We start from the raw sequence: 12997 nt of genomic DNA on the forward strand, positions 1-12997 counted from the left end.
TGTTACAGGCCATTTGTTATTTGTCAGGAACATTCCTGGCTGTTTCATACACTTACTGAAAGCCAAACAGATTTTCTCATCTTATTTTTGGTATTGCGCAAATGAAACATATGTTAAACTGGCAGTGTTTGAAGGAAGAACTCGCCGTATGTTAATGATAGAGATTGCCATCATGTGGGCTAATCCAAACCAAAGGAAAAAATGAGACTGAGTTCTGATTTTATGTACAAAGTAAACCAGTAATATCTCTATTGCCTTAAACAGAGGATTGCTACAAGTTGCTCCATTATTTTGTCATGATTGTTTAATTATTTATTTGTATTGTGGTAGCATCTAGTGGCCCTACTCATGAATCAGGCTAGTAAAATGATAGATGTGCTGCAACCATTCAAGAAAGTGTTTATTAGCATCCTGTCAGCAACTGTGTATGACAGCAAGAAGCAAATGGAGACAAAAAACTGTAATGGAGAGGCAATTATTACAATAATTCTATGGTATCATTGATGAGAACATAGTGTTTGGTATTGAAAGATAAGACATATTCCACATTATCCTCCATTCTTGCTTACATAAGTTTTGCATTTTTTTCTGCTGAAATTGTCTCAATTGCAATTGCATCTTCAGGTTTATCCCAGAGCTGTATCTATTGCATATTAGTACTGTCTTTGCTAACCCTTCCTTTTTAGGTCACATGCTTTCCAGAGGTGTTTGCACTACCAGCTGAAGTTCAGGATTGTCACCCCAGCAAACAAGACAAGAGTGCTGTAATACCAACCTTGAACTGAAGCACATTTCAAGCCTAGAGTCAGTTAAGTGATTTTTGTTTCATAATGTCGTTGAAAAGTATTGAATTTACTTTAGATGCCCTATAAAATATTATGAAATCTGTCTTTGCTGGTCTTTTAACAGCTTGTGAAATTTCATTCCTTATTAAATTTCTGGACTTCCATTTATTCATTGCTGTTATGAAAGCTTCTGATTAATATTTGGAGCTCTACAGTTTTACAGATGTACACTGCTGTATGTATTGTATTGCAGTCACTTTGTTAAGGGAGCCAGACAGGGTAACTTCAGAAATGTAAATTTATGGCTTATTAGACCATTTTTATTTTAAAAAGTGCAGAACTGCAAATACACTGGAAAACATTGATGTATTAATATTGCTTGATAGTCCTTTGATAGCACCGTACTAAATATAACATGCAAAGGTAAAAGAGAGGTTTTTACCATTTTTTGCTTATGATGTATAAGACTTCCTGAAAGGGTGTTTTGGGGGGATTACTTGTGTGATTGAGTTTGGGGGGGTTTACATGCTTGAATATTTGGGGGGAAAGAGAGGACTGTTTCTACTGCCTTTTTTTTTTTTTCCACATGGGGCTTGAATTCTCCTGAGAGGTCTGCCTGCCCCTGGATCCGCACCCGTGCCCCGACCCACAAGCTGATGCCCTGGGCTGAGGGCTGCCCCCAGCTGCCCCCCAGCCTGCCCAGCTCCCTGGCCACCCTGGAGAACCCCGCAGCTTCATGGCCTAAGACCTCAGGTCAACCTCAAGCATTCCCTGAGCCCCGGCAGCCAAACCTTCAGGAGGGCGGATGCTCTTAGGGCCCCAAGAGACTAGAGAGCTGGTAAGATCATGACAGTATGTTTGCTGTGCAAATGAAACCAGATGGGAGGATGAGCACATCTTATGCAGATCACAAGCTGTTTTCACTCGAGCTAACTGGATGTGAATAAAAACAAACCCAGGAAAACCCTTCTTGGTGAGGGGAGAAGCAGCGTGTTAGTGAAGATGGACAACCCATGTACCTTCGGCAGAGGGAGGAAAGGGTATGTACTGAGAACTCCAGGAAAGAAAAACAAGAACTAGCTTCACCCTGCCAATACTTCTAAAAATGAAAAAGGAGAAGGAGAAATGAGCAATGTGTCAGCCTTCAACATTGACTTATGAACAAGGGCTTGACCTGCAGAGTGTTGGGCGAAGAGTGGGGATCCAGGGTCTCGCAGCAGCTCTGCAGGGCGTGAATCACAACCTGAGCATGAGTCAACAGGACCTGGCTGTTGTGAAAATGTTAAATGTCAGTACGAGGATGTTTATACAGAACTATAACTTATAAAACACATGAAGCAATCCTTCAGCTCCACTCAGTGCTTGTAAGGCCTCAGCTAGAGCAGTGTGTCAAACACTGAGCAACTTTTTTCCTCTTCAAGGGAAACATGAAGTAGCTGTAGGGAAGCCAAGCAGAGAGAATAAAGAATTATGAGAAGTTTGGAAGAGCCTGTCCTCACAGGTCATGTTAGAGATCATGTAGTGTTCAGTGTGAACAACAGACCAAAGGGGACACAAAAATTTGGTTTTCTGTAAGAAGCATATTTTGCAAAAAAGGAATTTATCCATATAAGTAGGACAAGAATAATAGGCTTAATTGCAGCTTGAGAGAATTAAGTTAGATATTGGGAAAAACATTCTAGGCACAGGAATGGTTACAAGCAGGGAGAGATGGTCTGATGAAGCTGTCAAAAACCTCTGTTATGAGAGATTTTTAAAGACTGTTTTAAATAAATAGGGGCCAAGAAAACACTGAGGCGGGATGCACTACATGAGCTTTGGGGCCCGTTCTCATTCTGTTTCTGTGTGATTCCCAGCTTGTGAGAACTAAACTTGGCTGACACATGGTTTTCCCCATACAGACTAATTCCAAACTGATGGTACTGGACAAACGGGTCAGCAGTCATCAAAATCACAGCCAGAAATACTCTCTATTCCAGCAACAGAAGCTTTTTGTGTAGTGTGGGCTGAACTCCAGTAAAATCCTGTGAATTAAACCCTGTTGCATTAAAGTGACATTGATTTCAGAATTTTGTTCTGTGACAAATCCAAATTTGAGATTTTCTGGTTTTCATGTCTATCTTTCTTAGGCAGTTAAATGAATGCAGCCCTTCTAATAATCCAGGCGCATTAGGTGAAGTAAATCCTCTTTTGGCAATTATCTGAAGACACCTATTGAGTTCAAGGAAAAACAGCAGCTCAGGCACTGGAGCGCAGAGACCATTGTCATGTTTATGCAAAACTTGCTTCCCATGCCCCAAAAGCTGTTTGTTCCTCTTTGTGCTATGCTGCAGATGGTAGCACAGCTTACCACATCAGCTCTCAGAGGAGGAGTAGCAAAGATGAGAGAAGCACATCTCAGGCTCCTGTTCTTGGTCTCCCATGGATTCCCTGGGAGGACTCAGAGGCAGGAAGAACTAGAAAGCAAGTAAACATCTGCCCCAAACCCAGGAGCATCTTCCATTGTTAAGGGCATGTCCACTCCCTTCGACACAGTTCCCAAAGGAACTGCACTACGGCAGAGGGGAGATAGGCCCTGCTTTGCCTATCACTCTCCCAGGCCAGGGTTTGCAGCCAGAATAATAGACAGACAAATCCTTCTCCCCCAGAATAATGTATATAACTTACTTCATGCGTTATAGATTTCTCTTGTCACTACTATTATATAGTAGCATACAGCCCATTCTTCCAGCCCTGCCTTTTCCAGGACAGTAAGATACGTTATTTAACAATAACAGAAAGGGCATTAACTTGAGATTAGATTATTTGCTGTCCAGGTGTCAGAGCAGACTTTAAATAATTCACATCATAGCCCTCCATACAGAAATTGGATGGATAAGGCTGACTGGGATTCCTGAAGCAGCTTTCCTCAGCAAGACAAAGGGCCTGTCCTTCAGGGCAGGAGGAGCTGCTACGTGGGGACATTTTGTAACCCAGGAAAACTGAATTCACCTGATAAAATATATTAAACAGAAACTTTGAGAAGGAAGAAGAGACACTTAAATTTTAATAAAGTCCAGGGGACATTGATAAGTTCCCCGTGCTCTCCAGTAAGAATAGTGGGAGCTGTTTTCTTAATACAGCTGGTTCAAAAGAAAGTCAAGAGGCAGGGAGGGAAGAGAAGCTTCCCAGTTTGGGGGTCCAGCAGCTCTTCTCCATCACCTCTGCATTTCAGTGGTCAGACTCGTTCTGTTTGCAGTAAGGGCCTTGGTTTTGGTTTGGATCCACTTTTTCCATTTTACTGTGTTTACCTTCTGTTTCCCCTCTGCTTAGCCTTCTACTGTCTTTCTCTTTTTTCTGTAACTAATACTGTTGTTCCAGTTTCATCCTGCCACCTCGGTCATGCTGGGAAGCGAAACAAGTTGTTTAATTGCAGTGCAGTACCCAGCAGGACACGTCCCCTCCCTCATATAAGGTTGCTCTTATTTGCCTTCTTCACTTATGTTCTCAGCAGAGAGGACAAGAAGGGACATGGAACTCCTCACTCTGCTGACAAATGGTCCATGAAAATGGTTAGAGAGCGACACTGAGGGGAGCCCACATTGCTACACGCATGATATATCTATATGCCTTGGTCCCAAGCCTGTCAGCTCACGATCTTTCATTGGCCCAGAATTCACAGGTGCACGTGAATGCTCCTATACAAACACAGGAGCCAAGATTTTTAAGAATTAGCTAATATTTTAGGGTGTTTCAAGGTAAGACATTTTAAAGAGACCCTCGTTTCTGAAACTGGTGAGCTCACAGCTTCAGAAAATGGGCACTGATACAGTGCAGTTAGGGAGCACAGGGTGCACAGCAGGTCACTTCATCTATCCGCTTCCTGGTGCCAGTATGGATTTCTTGTCCCCAGGATAACTGCTCGAACTAAAGAGTTGCCAGTTGCTGAACTGTCACGTTCACATCTTTTCCTTTTTTTAACCTAATTAGGCTAGATTTATTTTTAACGCTCCTTATTACCATCCGCTTCTGACTTCCATCCATCTACTGCTGAGTACATGCTGCTCTTGCCAAAGCAAGTGTCTTTCAGCAGCTAGCTCAGCCCCCTGGAACTTTACCACCCTGCAGGAGATCACACTTGCCACCACTGTCCCTTCCATTAATTCCATGGCAGCACATGCCGTTTGTCTGCCTTGTTCAGTGCTCTCGTGTTAATAACTGTGCAACTGGTTGTTATTTCTTTCATAACCATTACCATAGCTGCCTGTTGTTGATAATTCAGGGTTAATTACTTACTAAAAAGTTTAGCAGAACAATTTAGCTTCGCTTAGCCTGTTCATTGATGAAGACTATAAATGCCTGCAGTCTATCACTGATAGAGACATTACTGGAGTTTGGTATAATTGGCTTTTACTGAAGTGCTGAAGCAAAAATGAGGGTTAGGCTAACTGGCAAAGTCAGCAGCCTGCTTGTACACCTACTTGGTTTTCCATTCAATTTTGGGCAACCACTTGGCAGGAGAACTGCCACAGTAACTTACCAGGTTCACCTATGTATCCATTCACATTGCAGCAGCGTGCAGCGTAGATACAGCTACGGAAGTGCTGAAGCCTGGCATTAAAAAGGACATCATGGCAGCTGTAAAGAGTCCAGCATTTCAGTTACACGTACAGCGCTGGGCTGATTTATCACACATACATCTTACTGTAGATAGACATACCTACAACAAGACTTAAATGATAACGTTCCCTCTGTTTTATGGAAAAAGTGGGGGAAAAATTGCCAAGAAGAATCGTCATTAAAGGTAATGTCTCTCCAGTCAGTTTTCTGTGGTCTGGCAGTCTCCTGTTCGCTGAAATTTTGAATCTAGGAGTTGTTACAGACAGAAAGCTGTGGATATATGCACTGCTTTCAGTTTCCAGTGAAATGGATGGGAACTGGGACCCCTTTCGGCAATGAGCTCTTTCTGACCATGCAGTTGGGAGTCCCCATCTCCTGATTCCCAGCAGCAGAAGAAAGGCCATGTGCTCCCACCCAAGGGAAGGTGGGGTTTAGCATTACACTCCTTTAGAGCAAAACTGGACTCTGGAAACTTCACCCAGCTCTCTGATTTTACTTGCATTACACTATTTGCAGTGAATTGAGGCTGACTGTGTGCATTGTGGTACTCTGCATTCATTTAAAGCCTTCACAACATAGGGCTGTGCAACAGGTCATCAATAGCCTTTGGCTGCTCTAGGCACTGACAAGCAAGTGAAAGCAAGACAGTTCCCCTCTTAGACACTTTTTAAATCCAGCATGGTGTTGTCTTCATCTTTGGATGCCTAAGTATCCTAAATATGCCTAAATATCTTCATATTAAATTATGAGCAAGAAAGTGATTAATTGTTCCCTGACCTTCAATTTCTTCACTGAGACTGTGTCACCAAACCATATTTTATGTCACTAGGAGACAGCAGATGTAAATCAAATATCTGCCTGCTCTAGAATATCTAACAAGGGAGGAAATTACTTCCATCCGTTAACGCAGACAGATTTTCTTGAGAGGATTTTCTGCCTTCCGAATTCAGTTTTAAAATGCGATTTCATCCTCACAGGTCTGCCTGTTGGTTTCCAGCACAAGGGGCATTGCCTCAGTTGGTTTGCAGCGCTGGCAAGAACAACAACCTGCCACTCTCTCTCATCTTCTAAATGCTTTTTTTCACTACATAATGTAAAAACTATAAATAATTTATAAAAAAAAACCCAACACCCAAGATAAACTTAGATTTTGGGTTTCTTCAGAAGGAAAGGTAGTGGGTATACTTGCTCAAGAAATTAAATTATAATTAGCTCAAAAGAAGGCTGAACCCCATACACTTTATTTCTGTGGTCCAAGACTGAACACGCAGTAAGTAGAGAGGGGACTTTTTTCCCAAATAATCAGCAAGAAATGACAGCGGGCCTTGGGTCTCTGAGAACACCTGTGTTTGCAGCACACAACATCTGCACATCCTGTAGCCACATCTGTGGCTGCCACGAGAACTGGGAGGCTAGTTCTCCCTTTGCATGCAATGGGGAGAGAGCAGTGCTCTGACCCCGTGCCGACTTGTGCCATCCACGTTGCTGCTCCTGCTTGCTCAGGTATGCTGGGCACTGCAGCCCCCACTGAACCTGGTATATTTACAGTCTGTGGCAGAATGGGCCTCCCCCTTTGGCAGTGCTTTGTAATTTCCTTTCCTCAGTTTGTCCTCTTAGGATTTTGCATCAGCAGCATTCAACGCTGTCAGATCATTGTTATCAGCATGTTCTTCAGGCCTAGCTGTATGAGGTAGTGAGTATTTTCAACTCTCATCAGCTCCAAAGCAAGTACCATTGAAAACTAAAGAAATTTAAAAAAACCTTAAACAAAAAAATCAAGCTTAGGAGTAGCCTCATTGTTGTGTTGTCCCTGTGCATTCATTTTTCTGTTCAGATTAGTCATGCACTGGCAGAACAGGAAGTTCACAACAGGGCAGCCAAATCTCATGTTCAGAATTAGGACCCTGGAAGGAAAAACCAGCATGTAAACTAGAAAAATATTAGCCCATGATTGCACTGAAATCTCAAAGCTTAATGCAAGATGTGTTCATAAGTGCTTTTGCTGGAAAGAAACAGCCTCTGCCATGGAATTACATATTTAAGCTCTGTGGAAAAGATTTGTTTACTGAGTGACAAAGGCATACACCCTAGGCGGCTGGTCAGAGAGAGTGCTATGTAATCATCACAGGCTGCAACACAAAAAGAACAGTTTGAAGACCTTTGACATTTGATTAGTATGTTTCTCTTTTACAGAGTGAAGAGAGTTTGGACCTTAAAAGGAAAATGAGCCAAGGCTTTAATTAGTGGGGCCACAGAGAAAGAAATGAAGAATGACTGGAGAGAGCAGTAAGTATATGCTGAAAGCTTACAGGGAAACTGATGCCAAGCAGATTGCGATAGATTTTAAATTCCAATTGTAGATGGACTCATGTGCAGATGCCAAACACAACTGTTTCTATATAATTCTAAGAAGGTAGGAAATGCAAAAAAAATTCAAAAGCACAAATTTGTGATGGCTGGGAAATGCTCTACTTGAGCAACTGCTTTACCCCTTGGCATGGTCATAGAGAATTGATTCTGCTCTCTTAAAAACAACAGCTGTTCACTGCTGAAGGCTGTATATGGATTTGCACCATATACACCAGTGCAAAAGAGACACAAGTTTATGCTATTGTAGCCCATCTGTACTGGGCCTTGACCCACACAGCTCCGTCAGTACAAACACTGGTGCATTGGCCAGGAAAACAAGTAGCCAAGACGCAAAATTCTCTCAAGTGTACAAAGTAAACGAAAAAGATCAGCAATCTGTGGGGTTACTGAAAATGGCAAGCATGCTATTTTCAGGCAAACTTGATTTGTGAGGTGATGGTTGCTTCACAGGCAGTGAGTCACAGAAGAAGCTTAGCCTCTGCAGCATCTCTCTCTTCCTTAGGCAGCACTTTCCTTGGCAGGAACAGGTGGAGATAAGGACAGTGTTTTAGGGCTTGTGCTGATAGCACAAAATAAGCAGAAACTGCTGTCAAGTCAGAACAGGTAGGAAAAATACAGGAAGAGGCCATACAAAAGCGAAACACGCTTCATGTCAGAAAGGTTGGACTTTCAGGTGTGGATGAAGCCAGAAGCGATGTGACATCTCGCTCCAAGAGCCTTCTCCAGTTACTCCTGGCCAGCAGCTGCTGTCAGCATAAAAGCAGGAGCGCAAGCAGCAGTGGTGGGAGCTTGGCTAAACCAGGCACCGAGTGAGGCAGAATGAGATGCAGCACAATTGCTGTATTTTTCTATCCTGGCAGGTGAGACCCCAGTCAATGTGATTACCTGCTGTGGGGCAGGAGGCTGAGTGGCAGGTCACCTCTCTGGAGAGGGCTGCAGTGGCAGGACACCGCCGGGAAGCACGGCCTCCGGCACAGCTCCGTGGTGGGCAGGTCCGGCTATCTGCACCGCTCTGGGGCCTCTCCTGCCCTGGGCATAGGTGCCACACACAGCAGCAGCAGAGGGGCTGCCAGCCAGCCTGGGAACTCGCACGGCCACCCAGTAGTTTCTCCTCTTGAATCTGGGTAGATTACTTCCTCCTGATTCTTGGTAAAAATGTGATCCAGTATTGAGACCTCAGGTTATCATTCTGATGCCTGCAAGCATCTTTCCATGTGAAAAAAATGTTGAGGACTTTTTCTCCAGGATACTACGTGCTTTGCTAATAAACCACTTTGGAGATCCTTAAAAGAATAATGTTCCTGGGGGCGGAAGAAGTGATGTGCTGGTTTTACGCTCTCCTCACCCTTTGTGTTTTTGAGTGGCACAACATGACATGTTGCAATTCATCTGTCATTTTCACATTTGGAGAAGTGGTCAGAATGGAGCAATCCAGCCATCCCAGCTGAATACACTGTTAACTGACAGATGTCTCGAGTCCAACAGGAGTTGCGAGGCTGTTGTGGAGGTGCTGACTTTTAAATTCCAACTGCATGCAGAACCTTGGCATATTGTCAGCATGTACAATTTTCAATTTCACGGGACATTTCTTTGAGTGTTACCAGTGGATTTTGTTTTACCTTCATCCTCCCTTTTTGGTAACACTGCAGGAATTATTTCTTGGGGCCCTCTCCTGTCTCACCTGATACTGCACACACTATGTGATTCCTGGGGGATTTCTGCGGGCAGAGACCTGAGCTTGCACGAGTGCACACGTAGCTACACTCACATACAAATGCCGGACAACTCAGTAACATGAAAGCTGTCACAGGCCATTTTACTACAGTCCTAACGATTGAAAGGTATTTACGTTAGTATAAAACCAGGTTTCAGCTCCGGTCAGCTTTTCTTTGCAGAATACGGGGAACAGCTGCCAGGCTGGCGGGCGCTGCCTGAACAAAGGTCTCCTTCTACTCTGAGTGGCCTCGGGGGGAAGCTGCTGCTGCATCTGGCTGGCCTGGCAGCAGAGCCCAAAATAGGGATTTGCCCTGTACAGCTGTGGAGGTCAGACAATCCAGGGCTGTATTTTATATATGTATATTTTAAGTGTGGGAGTACATTTTTCTCCTACAACCTACTCAGACCACGGAGAGAAGCAGAGAGGGCTGAATCAGTTCCTCAGACACTACCCTTTTGCATATTTTTACCTTATTTTTAAGTATCCAAAGCAGGGTAAGCACAGCTCTGAGCTTTTTTACCAAGATCTGACCACTCTAATTTCAAGAGCTGAAACTTCGGTTTCAATGTGTTAAAATGAAAATATCGGCATTTTCAAGCTAAAATGTAACATGTTGAATTATTATTACATCGAGACTGATACAGCACTTTCATCAATTGATCAAACTTTGCTTAGTTAGACTACTGAACTTGCTTTTCTCTTTGCTCAAATTAGCACAGTCATATTTGTAATTGAACTCAGTGGTAGCCAAGGCTATAAAGGCATATAAATGCAAATACCTGCCTCTCCAAAGTCTTCAGTCTCGCTAATAATGAAGCTCACAGAAGCACATTCAGATCAAAATCGATGCTAGCTAAACCAGGAAAAAATTCACTTACAGAGGCTCATTTTGGATCCTTCTACATGCATAAAGGGAGAGTAATTATCTTTGTACATGTAGAAATTTATCTTTTCTTATTGTATCCATTCTGTGGACAAACTGTTGAGTTCACTGCTTTGATAAAAGCTTTCTAAAACACTTCAATAATTCCCCAAACACTCAACACAACCCACACTGGCTTTTTCTTTTTTTTTTTTTAAAGCTGGAGGTTTATTAAGAAGATCACAGATTTTCCTATGTTTGTTGTGAAATCCATGTGGGAAAAAAATCACATAATTCTTGGTATTTAATATGATAATTGTAACTGAGACTCATAAGGTAAAGGAACTTAATGTCATTACCTATGCAAGATACGAAAATGTGTGTCTCCAGAAATAATGACCTTATTACAGCGTTGATCTTGTGTGGGTGGAAGCTTGCTTTAGAAGAAGCCTGTGGGAAATGATCATGTATTTCACCTGCCTGTTGTACATTATAGGTGAGCCCAGAGGTACAATAAGATACACATTTGGTAAGTGTCTTACATGTAAGAAATCAGTAATTTAATGCATTAATCACTAGAGTGCAATTATAGACCTTAATTTATAAGATATTAGTCATTCGCCATAGATAACCTTCAGTGGCTATTAGAATTTCATAGTCTGAGTTCATTACAACTGGCAAATGTCTTTTGCCCAATCAGCACACACAAGGGCTTGTTCTTTGGCTGGAAGCACATTTTTTCAGTATTAAATCCACTCCATTAAATACGAGAGAGCACCTGTTTGGGTCTTATTTCAATAAAGAATATATCCTAGCTGCATTTTAAGGGGGCTTATAAAGATTGCACGTTATTAATGTATTTTATTACCATGTTTAAAACTGAGTGAGATACACTGGAAATATTACAAGCACATCAGCAGAAGACATCACAGCGAGTGATAAACCGTGGCAATAAAAAGCCTATTAACCTGTTGCAGTCTTTGTCAAAATATGAGACTGTCCTGGTTTTGGCTGGGATAGAGTTAATTTTCTTCCTAGTAGCGAGTATAGTGCCGTGTTTTGGATTTAGTATGAGAAGAATGTTGATAACACACTGATGTTTTCAGTTGTTGCTATGTAGTGTTTAGACTAAGTCAAGGATTTTTCAGCTTCTCATGCCCAGCCAGCAAGAAGGCTGGAGGGGCACAAGAGGTTGGGAGGGGACACAGCCGGGAGAGCTGACCCAAACTGGCCAAAGGGGTATTCCATACCATGTGACATCATGCCCAGTATATAAACTGGGGGGACTTGGCCTGGGGGGGTGGATTGCTGCTCGGGAACTGACTGGGCATCAGTCAACCAGTGGTGAGCAACTGCACTCTGCATCACTTGTTTTGTATATTCTAATTCTTTTATTATTATTATTGTTGTCATTTTATTATTGTCATCATTATTTTCTTCCTTTTCTGTCCTATTAGACTGTTCTTATCTCAACCCACGAGTTGTTTTTTTTTTTTTATTCTCTCCCCCATCCCACTGGGTGGGGGGAGTGAGCGAGCAGCTGGGTGGTGCTTAGTTGCTGGCTGGGGTTAAACCACAACAGAGACAAATGACTATTTGTTGCAAAATGTGTTAAACCATTTACTGACCTTTTATAAATGAACCTTTATATATGATATTTTCTTGAAATTAGTAATATGCTTAAAATTAGGTATCTCAGTGCTAAATTTCAAGAAGCTGCATAAATCCAGGACACAGTAAAATTCTTAAGTAATTGTTCCTAATTTTTGGTGTTTTCATGTGTATAGTGGAGAGGACATCTTTTCTTTTTCCCTCTTCCCTAATCCCTTATGGTACCTGCTAGATGTCTAGCTCACTGTGTGTATGTGACTTGCATAAGACAATGGAGGAGCAAGAAACGTGTCTCTGCTTAACACAGACACCTTGGCAGAAAGACAACTTTTGTTTTAGTTTCCATCATTTCTTGCAAGTGACAGAACACCAGGAGATGGTTGTGTAGGTGTGCCTTTTGTCATCAAAATATAACATGCTCATCTGCATCATTTGGAATTACATTACTTCCTCTATGCAAGAAGGCATTGAAAGATGTCAGTACAGTGCTACAGAAAATACAGCTGCATTAACAGACAACTTAGCAGTTTCTTTTCTCTCTGAGTTACACAAGTACAGTAGCGGAATATACTGGCATCTTTTATCAACTCCTGTGATTTACACGTTTTAAGCTTGGAGGTTTTTAATAACTGAATAAAAAAGATTTAATCCAGAAGCAAGTCTGCAGTTGTAATAATAGTGTGTGAGCACTGTTCCGTGATAAATCAAAGTCAATGCACCAAACTAAAAAACCATCCGGGTTGGATTTCCAACTGTAACTTGGCAAGAACTTTTGCAAAAAACACTCCTGTAAATTTGTGACCACTTGTTAGCAGCAGTTGACTGTACAACAAGCAGCAGTAAATACCTCGCTGCCATGCTGAAATGTGCATTTTATATTAAACAAAAAGATGCTTGAAGACTATAGCCATGAAAAGATAGCAGTCCTGCTTACTTGCTGCTTCAGCCACTTCTGAAATCTTTATTCACAATCTGAAACTGGCTTAGCTCGCACCTAAACTGTCACTGGGTTCTAGGCCTTGGCTTCAGTAACTTCAGTATAAAGCATCTCAG

At 42.2% G+C, this 12997-nt stretch overlaps 1 long non-coding RNA gene across 1 annotated transcript; it reads left to right on the plus strand.

Annotated features, from left to right (window-relative positions):
- Positions 1 to 939: 939 nt before the first annotated feature.
- Positions 940 to 11806, plus strand: LOC128150029 (uncharacterized). The gene is made up of 2 exons (XR_008237917.1): positions 940 to 7670; positions 8615 to 11806. It is a non-coding gene; the product is annotated as an uncharacterized LOC128150029 (long non-coding RNA).
- Positions 11807 to 12997: the final 1191 nt, after the last annotated feature.

This window comes from Harpia harpyja, chromosome 13 (genome assembly GCF_026419915.1).
Source record: "Harpia harpyja isolate bHarHar1 chromosome 13, bHarHar1 primary haplotype, whole genome shotgun sequence".
NCBI lineage: Eukaryota > Metazoa > Chordata > Aves > Accipitriformes > Accipitridae > Harpia > Harpia harpyja.